Below are 14,216 nucleotides of genomic sequence, written 5' to 3' on the forward strand. Positions count from 1 at the left end.
TTTCGTGTTACGTCTACTCAATAGCTGAGACTATCTGTTCTATGGAAGGGCAGGCCCTTATCAAGGCAAATGATGAAAGAAGAAAGCTGGCCATGCACAGCCGCAGACAAGCTCTGATACGTGCACTCCCAATAACTGCGCTTGCTGCCAACAAAGCATGCCTGACTCGTTGGCGCAACGGTAGCGCGTCTGACTCCAGATCAGAAGGTTGCGTGTTCGAATCACGTACGGGTCACATTTATTTTTTTCATGGGTTATAATCGTCGCTAAAAAGAACCTATATTGTTAGTTCCTCAGTGAGGGTCTTAATTTTGATGAATGATTGTATGACCGCCATTCATACATTAACCTGCCGTGTCAGTGTAAGTGTTGCTGACATGTTTTACTTCTTTGTACCCGTTGTGAAAATGCAATAAAGAAAAAAAAATACGTCGAACATTTTCCAGTCACTTTAAATGTTTCATCAAGAACGGAACGAGGGGTTCCCTCTATATCGAACCAAGTTAAAAAGAAAAATTACTGCAAGGGGCCGAAACACAATGTGACTAATTTTATTTCAGTTTGTATAAATCATAATATAAATCATCTAAGTAATTATAGGCGTATTACGGTTCTTCCACTTTTTTCCAAAGTCACAGAACGTATTACATATGTCCGTTTGACTAACTTTCTTTAATCACTGGATGTAATTACGAACTGTCAATATGGGTTCGAAAAAGCCAAGTCGACTGAATCTGCATTACTACGAGTTAAAAATAGCATTCTTAGCAATATAGAGAGCAAGCTTTTTACTGTAGGAACTTTTTTAGACTTTCGAGAAGCATTTGATTCCATCAAACACAACATTTTATTACGAAAACTTGAGTTATGTGGAATAAGGGGTGTTGCACACCAGCAAATGCGTAGTTATCTTCAGTCGAGACTGCAGTATACATCAGTGCACGGTGTTTCATCCGCAATGAGTGTTATAAAATATGGAGTTCCACAGGGATATATATTAGGACCTTTACATTTCATTATTTACATTAATGATATAGTAAACATTCCTTCAACCAATGATATAATTTTATATGCCGATGATACTAACGTTTTCTTTCATGGTGAAAATCTTAAACAATTTGAAATTATTTCTAATACTTGGATACTGGAACTTAGCACGTGGCTTTTCCTAAATGAACTCCGATTAAATACAAATAAAACGAAGTTTATGTTGCTTTGTGCAAAAAGTAAGCCCATATTCCATGTTGTGAGACTGTCGTTTCGAACTTCTGTGATTGAACAGGTTGAAAATCTTTCGTTCTTAGGAGTTACCTTTGACAGTAAACTTAGTTGGTCATATCATGTTAATCATGTGCGCATCAAGGATGCAAAATCAGTTGGCATGCTGTACAGGCTTCGTAATCTGTTGCCCGTTTGGCTCAACTCGCGACTGTATTTTTCTCTTGTTCAATCTCATATAAATTATTGTCTGTTGGTATGGGGAACTGCCACAAAAACTAATCGCGAAAGACTATGTGTGCTCATTCGGAAAGCTGCACGTTTATTTCAGCCAGAAAACGGACAAGTCAGTGCTTCTGAGCTTATGATCCGCCACAATCTACCGTCTTTCATGTTTTCATATCACCTGAAACTGAGTCTGTATATATATATATATATAAAGAGCTGACAACAAATTCTGTGGCGTTTTGTAATCTCTACCTTGATAGAGATACCGGTTATTCATTGCGCCGTACTACCTTACTGACAGAAAGGCCAAGAACAAATTATGGTACACAAACTTTCGAGCATCAAATTTCAAAGTTCTGCAATTCCTATCCAGATATAATAGCTACTGCAAAAAATGTTACATCTGTATATCAGTTTAGGCAAAGAGCACGCATCCTATTGGGTCATTGATGTTCTCGTTTGTTTGTTTTTGTTAAATATTCCTATGTTTCTTCATGTCGCTATTAAGCAAAGTGTCATTTATGTCTCTCAGCTTGTGCATATGTGTATTGCATGTAGGATTATATAATCATCTGATCCGATCGTGATTAGGATGTATGCTTAAGGTGATATGTTATGTACTACTGCCTCTGCTGCGACCGGTGAGGCCAAGACCTAGTCAGGAGACCAAAAGTCTCCTTTGTCTTGCCTCGTGGGCAATACTTGTATTGCCTAAAAATGAATGAATAAATAAAAATAAATAAAAAAATAAAATAAATAAATTCCCTAAGTCATGCAATTTTCCTTTTCACCTTTAGTGGCTTAGGTACGTTGCACACAGCCGCAGGACATTTTTTTCCAGGATACGTTGAACGGATCCGGTCAGCGTTTCTTTTTTATGCATCAAATTTCCAGAGGCCCGTGTACTGTGCGATGTCAGTGCACGTTAAAGAACCCCAGGTGGTCCAAATTTTCGGAGCCCTCCACTACGGCGTCTCTCATAGCCTTAGTCGCTTTGGGACGTTAAACCCCATAAACCTAAACCTTTTTTATGCATCAATAAAAAATACACCGCACTTACCTCAAGAAAGATTTCATGCGTACATCCGTGTGTCGCGCTGATGTCAGGCGTATCTTTTTATTGCATTTTGAAGCCAACGCTTCACTACGGGACCTCGTGCTTCGATCACAGATAGGTTAGTGCACTGTGGTTCGTACCTCGGGATGGTCTCCGAAGTTGTTCTTCTCTCCAGCAACGTGCGGAATAAGATGCAGCCGGTTACTGCCAGACAAGATAGACGATTTTATTTACATAGCAGGTTATCAGGAGTCTCTCCTTTAAAAGCACACTGAAGCCACATTTTATACATTTTCAATTCCCCAGGTACCTATCTGGGGAAACTTGGTTGTTCGAACATCGCCAATCACATTCCTTGACGAAACCCGCCCACAAAAGGGCGGAACATCACCCTCTCGCCGATCCTCCCACCGTGACAAAAAGGCGGGACATTCACACTCTCGCCGGTCCTCCCACGCACAGGTGGTCGATTTGTGTATTTTGTTCACCCATCGTTCCGTGGAATTAGGAGTCCTTTGGCGGCAACTAAGGTGATATACACATTCTCGCTGTCAAGTCGGAGCCGTTTCGCACCATGATGGACTCCCTTTCGTTGTCGCTCCGCTGTCGGTTTTGAGCGAACTTGAGAATCCAAACGGACGCGTTTCCGCCGACAACCGATTTAGGGGCCTCCGTCCCCTGGTTGCGCCGCCACGCTTCCCCCCCGCAGCAGCCGCCGACAAAGGCTGCCGCAAAGGTTAGCCAGCAGTGTCTCTCGGCCGTGAAGGAGGGGGCGACGGCCGTTTCTCGACCTCGAAGGAGAGGGTAAGGAGCCACCGGCGGGCGCATGTGTGCGCGACCAACACACTTCCCAGAACGGGACGCCGCAAGCAAACGCGTACACAAATACACACACACTCAGCGTGCTGAAACCGGCCGTTATTCACGTAACCCAGTCCCGCTGGCGCCAACTGTCGTAGCTGCAGACGGCGCGTCGAGCCCAACACCTCCCCACAAAACTGTGCGGCACAGTCTTCGAACTTGCTGCACACAACAATCACAGGAGCTCGACGCATTGTTCCCACTTCATCTGTCAACAAGTACCCCTCGGTCCCCCGCCAACGCAGCACCCAACAATGCCATACCTCTCGCAAACCGAGGCCGCGAAAACGGACGACGGTATCTTACTCGCTTTCGTCATTGGCGACCATACGCGACATAGCGTCGGCATTTGCGTTTAGAGACCCCTTTTTGTACTCCACTACAATGTTATACTTCTGGAGAGCCAGCGCCCACCTTGTCAGCTTCGCGCTTAGTGGCGTGGTCAGAGTAAGAAATTTCAAGGGATTGTGGTCGGTAATTACCCTGATTCGTGCACCGAACAGCTACGTGTCAAGCTTTCCCAGCGCCCAAATGATGGCGTAGGCTTCTTTCTCGATTGTAGCCCATCGTGACTGGGCCGGGCTTAATTTCTTGCTCAGGAATGAAATGGGTTGCTCTTTTCCTTCGTCATCAAATTGTGCTAAACATGCTCTGACGGCATAATCTGAAGCATCAGTGGCCAGAATGAACTCTTTGTTCAGATCAGTTGCGCTCAACGCTGTGGCCTTTGTCAAACACTCCTTTACTTTTATAAACGCACCCTCGGCATCCTCCTTCCACGGTATCTTCTGAGGCACGCGCTTTCCAGTCAGGTTCGTCAGTGGTAGCACCACCTTTGAATACTCCGGAATGTAATCCCGGTAATAATTTGCTAGCCCCAAAAAGCTACGCAGCTGCCTTTTTGTTTGTGGTACAGGAATTTCTTGAATGGCTCTAAGCTTTTCTGGATCTGCGCCGTGTTTTCCTGACCCCACGATATGACCCAGAAACCGCACTTCCTTTTGCGCGAAATGGCACTTAGTGACATTAACTGTGAGCCCTGCGGCCGCTAGCGAAGCCAGTACCCTTCCGAGGTGTTCGAGGTGCTCTTCCCATGTCTGCGAGAAGACGCACATGTCATCTATATATGCGCACGCATATTCACGGTGTGGTACAAGGATCTGATTGATTATTCTTTGGTAGGTGCTTGCCGAATTTCTCAGTCCAAACGGCATAACCTTCCAAGCGTACTGTCCAGACGAGGTGACAAATGCTGTGTACTCCTGGGCTTTTTCGTCCAACGGAATCTGCCAATATCCTCTTAGCATATCGAGCAGGGTTATGTACTTTGCCTGCGCTACCTCTTAAATTAGGTCACCTGGCAGGTTCGTAGGAAACGCATCAGGCTCCGTTGCTTCATTCAGCTTGCGATAGTCACAGCATAACCTGACACTGCCATCTTTCTTAGCAACGCACACCACGGGATGTGCATGGGAGCTTTCTATCGGATATATCAAACCCCACGACCTTAGCTCTGCCACCTGTCGGTCAACTTCCTTTCTTAGTGCCATGGGCACCTTGTAAGGGTACGCACGCTTCAGCTGCGCCCAATCTTTTAGCTTGATTTTGTGCACTCCCCAGTTGCAGCGGCCAGGTTCATCACTGAACACCTCACAGTGCTTCCCGATTAGTTCCTTTACCTGCCTTTGCTGCAGCAGATCTAAATGGCTGAGAGTTACCCGTTCCAGCTGCTCAACTGCTGTCGTTGTATCTGACCACGCGGGAAGTTCTCCAAACTCCGTGTCGCCTTCAAATACTATGCCTACAGTGTTGACCCTCGCGTCGTATGGCCTAAGCTTATTTGCATGCACTGATCGGCGCGTGCCATCACTTAGCTCAATCGTATAGCTATATGGCCGCACCTTTTCCACAACTGTTACTGGACCTTTCCAGTGTGCCATTAACTTCCCATCGTCTTCTTTCTCCAGCCAAAGAACCTGGTCACCTGGAGAAAATTGTTTGTCGGTGATCCTCAAGTTGTACCTCCCCACATAAGCCTGCTGCGTGAGCTCGCTACTTTTTGCCGCTTCCCTACTGGCTGCCTCAAGATCATTTCTCAATTTCTCGAGATAGTCTGCTGCTGGCACTGCCAATGAGTCGGAAACAACCCAGTCTCCTGACCACGTCTTTTGCAGTATAGCCAGAGGTCCGACAGGCATCCTACCATACATAAGCTCGAACGGTGATTTACCCGTGATGGCATGTGGCACCTCTCTATAAGCCCAAAGCAGGAATGGCACCATTCGATCCCACTCGCGTCCATGCTCACTTACAATGTGAAACAGCATCCTTTTAAAAGTGCCGTTCCACCGCTCTACCAGTCCATTACTTTGTGGATGATCGGGAGTGGAAAATCTGAGAGTCGCTCCCATTTTCTGCAGCATAATTTGCGTTAAATTTGATGTAACATTTGTGCCCTGATCTGAGCATATGGTCTCTGGCACTCCCATTCTGGAAAATATCTGGGTGAGCGCGTCACAGGTGGCCTTAGCTGTTAAGGACCTCAAACAAACAACCTCAGGCCATCTAGTATGCAAGTCAACTACACACAGTGCGTAGCGATGTCCCCTTGCTGATGGTGGATCCAGTGGACCGATACAATCCATGTATACCACCTGAAATGGTGCACTAGGCCTGGCCAATGCCGTTATGGATACACGGTCCTTAGTTTTCATGGGGGCCCTGATTTGGCACTGGTGGCAGGACTGACAATGCTCCTTGACCTCCCAGCCCATGGTCGGCCAATAAAATGACATTTTTATGCGCTGCAATGTCTTTCGCTCTCCCAAATGGCCTGCCCAAGGCGAATCGTGTGCCCTCACTAGTGCTTCCTGTCGTTTAGGCGATGGCAGCACCAACTGCGTGCACATGCGTCCCACTACGTGCTCCTGGTGATAGGGTAACTCATCCTGGATTATCATTCCATGTGTGCCAGCTCTAGCCTGCTTCCGAGCCTCCTGCAGCGACGAGTCATTTTCCTGAGCCTCACGGAAAACTTGCCGCGCGCTCCGCTTTTTCTCGGCTTCTTCGTCTGTTCCCGTAACCGCCAAGGACGCACCCGTCTGCTGATTTTTATGCTCTGTCGTCTCCTTCTCACCTCCTTCGATCTCTGTCTCCGAAACAACTTCGATTACCACTGCCCTTTCTTCAAGGAGTTGTCGGTAGTCTGCGGGAGTTATGAGCGCGTCTATTCCGGCCAACAGTTTGTCTGTCAGCGCACATAGCAAAGCTGGTTGTGCCTTGTCGAACGAGACAAACGGTGCACCTTCTGTTGCTCTGAGAGGCACATATGCAAGCTCAGCTCTCACTTCATCGCCGAAAGCTCCCCTCAGCTTTATTGTGGAACCAGCTGCCTCATACTTCGGCACCAGAGCTCGCCTGATAACAGCCATTTCAGTCCCGGAATCAATCACAGCATTAATGCTTTGTTCCGAACTTCTCAATGTTACTGTTTTGAGGCAATTCCTACCTACCCTCTCTGTTTCCTGCATGCCAACCTCATTCGCGGGAGCTATTTCTTCCAAATGAGCATTCACTTTAGCCACCACGGCGCGGTCTCCTCGTTTTTCTTGGCCTCGTCTGCCTGCCTTATCCCCTGTCCTTTTAAGAGGGCAATCTCTAGCGAAGTGATTTGGTGACTTGCATTCAAAGCACCGTCCTTTCATTCCTCTTAGAGTAGAATTCTCCCATTGATGAGGTGTTGCACCGGCCCGCTCCTTCTGGTCACCACTCGGCCTCTTTCGATAGCCTCCAAAATGAGCTGCTGACCCTGGTTTGCATCTCACGCTTTCGTCGAAACTCTCCGTCAGCTTGGCCACTTCGCCCAGAGAAAGGAACCTCTGATTCTCATTGACAACAATATGAGCCCGTGCCTCAGCTGCTAAGCACTCCTTCAACCTGTCTGTGACCATTAACTGCTTTAATTCTGCAAAAGTGGTAGCCTTCGAGGTTTTTGTATAGTATTCAAAATAGTTTCCCAGCCGGATTTCGAATTGGCCCCCTGTCTCATCTGCTCCTTTTGCCGACCTCTCAAACATCCTTCTATATTCTGCTGCTGACAACCTCAATCCATCTAGAATACTTTGCTTCATTTTTTTATAGTCCTTTCTTTCTTCGGCTGTCAACGTAGAAAGCAATCCGCATGCTCTTTCACTCAACTGTGGCAAGACAAGCCCGGACCGCCACTCAGACGGGACGTCATATGAATCAAGAGTCGCCTCCACATCCTCAAACCACCCGGGCACTAAGAATTCCCGACTCGGCATCGGTGCTAGCACTCCTTTCAATAAGGATGCATATTTTAGGCGCCTATCCTCCTCTGACCTATCCACAGCTAGCGCTCCGCTGTTACCCTCTTCGTGGGACTCAGCCCGCTCTTGGGCTCGCAACTTCTGGCTCTCCAGAATTAAGCGTTGCTTTTCTTTTTCTGCTTCAACAATTTTGAATCGAAGCTCCAGCATTCTCATCTGCTGCTCCGACGCTGTTTCCGCCATGGCGCTACTCAGATCCCTCACCGCGTCACTGGTCACCGCCAACTCCTGCAAGCTTTCAACCCCGTCCGACTCCGCATCTGTGGTGTTAACCTCTCTGTCTCGCAAGTTATATGGCATTGTCATCAACTGCGCCCGACAGGAAACCAAGAGGCACTCGCCTGACTTCTGAAGAGTCACTCCGCGGTGCTCTCTTCTTCCACAGGCCTGGAGGGACTCGCTTTGGCAGGCCGCTGGCTCCTCAGTGACGTTCTCGGGTCCGCCGTCCACGCCACCAATCTCGTTCGCCGTCCACCGCTGCTGCTCTCATTCGCCCATCGCTGGAGATCCTGTCGACTGCGCCAGGTAGGTTAGTGCACTGTGGTTCGTACCTCGGGATGGTCTCCGAAGTTGTTCTTCTCTCCAGCAACGTGCGGAATAGGATGCAGCTGGTTACTGCCAGACAAGATAGACGATTTTATTTACATAGCAGGTTATCCGGAGTCTCTCCTTTAAAAGCACACTGAAGCCACATTTTATACATTTTCAATTCCCCAGGTACCTATCTGGGGAAACTTGGTTGTTCGAACATCGCCAATCACATTCCTTGACGAAACCCGCCCACAAAAGGGCGGAACATCACCCTCTCGCCGGTCCTTCCATGCACAGGTTGTCGATTTGTGTATTTTGTTCACCCATCGTTCCGTGGAATTAGGAGTCCTTTGGCGGCAACTAAGGTGATATACACATTCTCGCTGTCAAGTCGGAGCCGTTTCGCACCATGATGGACTCCCTTTCGTTGTCGCTCCGCTGTCGGTTTTGAGCGAACTTGAGAATCCAAACAGACGCGTTTCCGCCGACAACCGATTTAGGGGCCTCCGTCCCCTGGTTGCGCCGCAACGCTTCCCCCCGCAGCAGCCGCCGACAAAGGCTGCCGCAAAGGTTAGCCAGCAGTGTCTCTCGGCCGTGAAGGAGGGGGCGACGGCTGTTTCTCGACCTCGAAGGAGAGGGTAAGGAGCCACCGGCGGGCGCACGTGTGCGCGACCAACACACTTCCCAGAACGGGACGCCGCAAGCAAACGCGTACACAAATACACACACACTGAGCGTGCTGAAACCGGCCGTTATTCACGTAACCCAGTCCCGCTGGCGCCAACTGTCGTCGCTGCAGACGGCGCGTCGAGCCCAACAATCACCGAGTGCCTAGTTTTGACCTTCAGCTGAGTTAGAGGTCAAACCATGACAAACGGCAAAAGAAATTGAATCGACGTCCATGACTGGGAGTCGAACCCGCCTCTGCACGAACAGATCTCATTCAAGGGCCGCTCAGCGAGACCACTACGCTATCGCCGCATTTTATTTTGTTTCAGCAGTGTATTTATTACAATTATGCGATGTTTTATGTGCATGAGCTTTCTACGAAGAGTGGCACATCAACACACAACCACGAGAAAATAGTCAATAGCTATACATCATAGCTATAGCGTATAGCTATACATCACAACACGACACATCTAAGCAACAAAGAACTGGAAAAAAGGCAATGAACAACACAGCACTAAGAGTCAGTACAACTCCGGTACATACTCGGTCTGGGCATACAATTCTTTTCGGTGCACAATTATTCTCGAGACATGGTCTTTGGCTGAAACAAAAGTTTCACAATGTAGGTCTGTCATGCTTTTTTTCCACAGGATGTGTAGTCCAGTTAAAAAAAAAACAATCTAAGGCCTCATCAACAAATGGTAGTGCAGTGAGAAATCGTACAGAATGCACCGTCAAATAAAGTCTTTTTTCCAACGTTCGTTGCACAACGTCGCAGAAGAGTATTGCATGTCTACAATCGATCATCACAAAGGCAGCAGCTACCCATCGACACCTTTTTTCTCTCGCCATGTTTTAACTGGTAATATCTCAGTGTGTAGCTTAAAGAAAAGTGTTTTTGTACATGGCGAGAGGGGCATTATAAGTACTCTCTTGAGTACGTCATCTCCAGGTAAACCAAAATAAACAGGGCGATAGAGTGGCGGAGGAAAGAGCATACAGATTAAGTTTTTGTACAACCGTTTCCTCGAAACCAGAAAGAGGAACTCAGGGGAAAAACGAACAAGCAGGGAACGAACAGACTTCATACACCTCATGCATGAATCCCCACAAACACGGACGTCAGAACAATTAGAAGACACAGTGATGCTCGGCAAAGCATGAACAAAATTTACTTGCAGGAATGCCCGCATTGCTGGGCGTGTATAGTGTCTCAAAAAACATTAAACGTGAAACCACCTGTTGGACAAACAAGTGGACTAATTGAGGCCGCCAGTGCTTGCAGGCCGGAAAAGGTTATCAGGCCTAGATGATTAAAACGACGAACCCCATATAAAAGTTGTGAAAACTCTGTGGAAACGTTGGATATAAAGTCTTCTGCCATGCATAATTTGCAGTAGATATAAATTTTAGTGCCGAGAAACAGATTGCATGCGGCCGCCCTGTCAATAGTCGAAAGACCATGGGGCACAAATGCCTGATCATAGCGCTGAAGAGTTGGCACGCGGTTTTCCAATAATGTGCACTGTGCTTCTAGACACTCAAAGGAAAGCCAAGGTACCTTGGTGAAGTGCGTGTCCATTGAATGCAAGGATATTCGACAAGGAAGTGTCGGAAGTGTCGTACCCCACATACCAAACCTGAAACCGGAACTCTTAGGACGATTAATTCGAGCTCCTGACACTGAAGCGAAGTCTTCAGTTAAACGAATTACCTCATCCATGCTTGGCTTATCAGAGCAGAAAAACGCGACGTCATCCGCTTGGGCTACCACCTTCAGTTCGTGACCCATAGTACGAAAATCATTCACAGCGGCACTGTTTATAAGTGGCTCCAAGTAAAATGTGAACAGACCTGAATTTCAACTGGCTGTGAGACAGAGACAGTCCTTCCGTCCTTAAGAATCCAGAGCGTTGGCAGTTTTTGTAACAAAGGCGTATCCCAGTAGAAAGAACGGAAACAAGATTGGCGTGACTTACAAGAAAAAAAAGAAACGAATGGGACACCTGATCGAATGCCTTCGCCAGGTCTATTTGCAGCAATGCTAATTGTTCATGACCGTCGCTGCAATACTGCAACACTGTGCGCGCTATATGTAGATTAGATTGTATGGACCGACCCCTCAAGCCACATGTTTGACGAGGTCCAATCAAAGTAGTCATTGCAAGCTGTAGAGGACTTTAGCGAAGATCTTGTAATCAACATTAGGAAACGTGATAGGTTTGTAACCTACTAGAAATCGTAGATTTTCCTTGTCGTCAGTTTTCGGTATTAAGACAATATCACTTTCAGTAAATGACTGCGGCAAAAATCCAAACATCAATACTGTGCCCGAAAATTTGTAGTAGAACAGGTGATAACACAGATTTAAAGGTCTTATAAAATTCCCCTGAAAGGCCGTCAGGCCCTGGGGTTTTGGATAGGGACAATCGATCAATTGCATCTTCCAAGTCAGTCAAGATTATAAGACCACTCATTATATCGCACTCATCCTCGCAAAGCGGGGAAACCGTAGACGACCAGCGCGCTAAATGAACATCGTCAGCAGTGCTTGAAGGGGCAGCAAAAATACGAGGTGTAGTATTTTGAAAACTCAGCTATTATTTCATCTGTACTTGTGACCAGGGCGCCACCACAGCAGCGCTCAGACACGCTTGGCACTCACGTGCCGACGCTCATCAAGAAATGCATGTCTAGTTGGCTGCTCACAGTGCAAAGCAAGATTGCTGCGGGATCGTACACGGGCCGCTCGAAAGCGTTCTGTATCGAACCTTTGAAGGTGACACTTTACAGTTGCAATTTCTTCTGTGTAAAACTCTGGAGCCTCGCATTCAAGTTCGTGCTCCATCGCACTCCACCACACCCACTATCTCGCTGCTGATTAACGAGAACAGACACGCCGGTCAATCTGGACCAAATGCCCACAGGTGGCACCGCGTTCTCGAGGACGCCCGCAGTCCTCTCCACCTCGATCATAGGCCCCTCTAAGAGACGCTGCACATGTTCGCAATTACGCTGCTAGCGAAGCCTTTGTGTCACAAGGATATCCCTCACGTAGATTTCGCTCTAAAATAAAAATACAAAAAGACAAGCAGGACCGCATTCCACCTCCTCCGCGCACTTCTCTCCTCTCCCCAGCCAATCGCTGCCGACCAACAGTGTGCCGAGTTTCGGCCGTCGGGTGCCAGCTGCGACCAACCGGAGTCGCATTAGAGCTATGCACCCGACCGGCGTCAACGCGTGTCCCACCGGCGTGGATCGAAACCCACAGCCTACCGCAGCGCAAACGCGTGCCTCGAGTCACTCGTCCTCACTGCGGTGAACGTACAGGGTTTTCAGGGTGATTATAATTCTAAGAGGTAAATGGATTCATTTTTAGGTCACCTGAAATAATTAGAAGAATTGTGTTAGGCAAGGCCACAGTAAAAACAGACAGGAGGAACACGAGCGTGATTTCAAACTCGGATTCAATTGCAATTCTAGTGGTGCCATTTAAAAGGTGTTCGACTCGTTCCGACCCTAACACAGGAGCGAGAACTTCACATTGGGCACACATTTTTGTACTCTGCGCCTCTTGTTCTTCAGTGTAGCTCATATATCCCTTTTCTAGTGCAGAGGCTTTTGAAGCGGGAAAAAATGATGGTCCGTTTGCGTAGTTAGACCAAATGCAAATTAGGTGCGCTAGCACTGCGATTTTCACTTCGCTTTCGATGTTCAGATCCATTGTTCATGGATGGCAGTGGTTCGGATAGCAATAATGTGTTAGGGCCCATATATTCGAGATTGGTCATTCTCTGCATGCATACGTCCCTGGGAACCTTCGTACCACTCCATCGCAGTGGTGCAGCGGTCAAGTGATGCGCCACCGCCTTTTTATGGGAGGTGCGGCCTTCGGTGGGACTCCGGCTGCTTTGGAAGTGTTGCGTCAAAGGTTGATCTTTCCTAGCAGCCTCTCACGATTTACTGAATGGTCACCTGACATGGTGGGCAGGTGAGCAGCCAACCATAAAACAGGCTTCAGCCGGACACACAAACACACAACGGCTAAATGCGGGGAAGGGCCACTTTAGTAGTTTAGTTACTCTGGACGGAGCGTGTAAATGCGTAACCGTAGACAGGTTACCGCGGGACCTATCTGGAGGTTGTTACCAAGAAGGAGAGATAGTATAGCCACTGCGGAGGAATGTAACGCGGTCCATCTGAAGCAGCTGCTGCGAAAGGCATCGCTTGAGGAGAGGGTCTGGTTCAGACCGATCCAGGTTCGGTTCCAGGGGAGTAAAATGAATGGGTTCGGTTCGAATCGAGTTAGGACTGAAGATACAGCTTCAGCCCCTGTTTCGTGATCAGGTTCGGCTTTCGGTTCGACACCCTCCTCGAAACTCATTTCAACTCACTCCGAGCCGTGACTCATTCTGAGTCGACAAGTCCTTATGACTTACAACTGATTTAGACTTATGACCCTCCATATTCACTTAACTCACGACTCATCTGGACTTGATCACTCATTTCTACTCTCGACTCCTTTGTGCTCACTCCCTTAATTCGACTTACTGCTCATCTAGAATGACTCGTTTCGACTGATGACACGGTTGGCCTCACTGAATCATCTCAACTCCGGACCCATTTGGGCTCTCTCACTCGTTTCGGCTCAAGACTCAAGCGCGCAGCCTCCCCGCTGACCGAGACGCGCAACAAGGTTCCCCAGCTTCCACACGCTGCACCATGATGGATCTGGGCCAAAGCTGTCACGCTGGTCATTATGGCACCCGTACCTGCGTAAACTAGTGAAGTGGAAGGGTCACCGCCGTCTCCCTACCCTCCGAGGAATCCTCTTCTTCGGCCACCTACAGGCGTCGCCAAGCCGCTTCGCTCTCGAGTGACCTTCTCAGCGGTACTAAATAATTCCATTAAGGTGGCAGCTTGGGCTTGTTGGTAACACATGTCAACAAAAATTGCGCAGGAACAGAACAAGGACAAGAAAGGACACACACGAGCGCTAACTTCAACAGTTTATTGTGAACCGCAGGGCGGTAAGCATATACGACGTGGCGATACATTGCACAGGCGCAGGACAAATTTTTTCTCTTCAATAGTTTCTCAGATAATGTAGTTCTTTACGAGATAATCCAACAGACGGTTTCGCGATGCACAAGTCACCTAGGCTATCTATGGCTTCTGCTTCAATAATTTCACGGCTAAGTTTGCTAGGGTTCTCGGCGATGACTTTGCATGATTCATAGAGAGGTGCACACTGTTCACAGTTTTTGCAGTGGACATCAAGAAAACCCCTCTTTTTTCTT

The 14,216-nt window shown here is 47.9% G+C and overlaps 1 non-coding gene across 1 annotated transcript; it reads left to right on the plus strand.

The window, feature by feature from the left end:
* Window positions 1-163: 163 nt before the first annotated feature.
* On the plus strand, window positions 164-235 carry TRNAW-CCA (transfer RNA tryptophan (anticodon CCA)). Its single transcript has one exon. It is a non-coding gene; the product is annotated as a tRNA-Trp (tRNA).
* Window positions 236-14,216: the final 13,981 nt, after the last annotated feature.

Source organism: Amblyomma mixtum, chromosome 10 (assembly GCF_055824585.1).
Source record: "Amblyomma mixtum isolate Tamu chromosome 10, ASM5582458v1, whole genome shotgun sequence".
Taxonomy (NCBI): domain Eukaryota; kingdom Metazoa; phylum Arthropoda; class Arachnida; order Ixodida; family Ixodidae; genus Amblyomma; species Amblyomma mixtum.